Source organism: Capra hircus, chromosome 15 (assembly GCF_001704415.2).
Source record: "Capra hircus breed San Clemente chromosome 15, ASM170441v1, whole genome shotgun sequence".
Lineage (NCBI taxonomy): Eukaryota > Metazoa > Chordata > Mammalia > Artiodactyla > Bovidae > Capra > Capra hircus.
The window spans coordinates 66308192-66308993 of NC_030822.1; positions in this window are offsets into that span (position 1 = coordinate 66308192).

Below are 802 nucleotides of genomic sequence, written 5' to 3' on the forward strand. Positions count from 1 at the left end.
TATGCCACTAAACACACGGTAAACAAGGTCACACCATTTCTCTCATGGATATGTTCAGTTTGACTCCAGTGTATATCTTCATTGCTGGGACATTACAGGGAATTATTCTCGGTGTGAATGTGCCAATTGGGGTCTGCTAGCAAAAAAACACTGCTTGAATATTGTGAAAGCTCGAATGTGACATTCTCAAAAACCACCGAGGAATACACTTTGGGTGCTGATTCTCCCTTCACTCCATTCTATTTTTGTCACCAACAAGTGACTATTCTAAAGAAACACCATGCTTGGATTGCCTTACGAGAAGCTCATCTCATAGGACATCTAGATTCATAATGCCTTGTTTGGTTACACAACTTAACACAGAGAGAAAAACCTGTTCATCCCACTGCTGTCATTGAAAGGTGGTTTGACTCAAGTGGGTACTTTCAGTGCTGAGACACTGCAAGGAAGCATACTGGGTGTGATCCTGGCAATTGGGCTCTGCTTTGAAAAACTCTGATTTCATCCTGTGAAAGCATGAATGTGTCATTCTCAAACCCACCTAGGAAAAAAATTTGGGAGTTTGAGAAAAACACTTGGGGTGCTTATTCTTTCTTCACTACCGTAAGTTATGGTTCCCAGCTCCTGACTTTTCTGAAGGAACACTGATCTTGGATCTCCTTACTAGGATCTCTGCCCATAGAACACCTTGGTTAATAATATAGTGTAGGCTTATGCCACTCAAGACACAGAGATAAACCATTTAACACACGTCCTTCATGGAAGATTCAGTTTGTTCAGAGTGAGCACCTTCAGTTCTGTA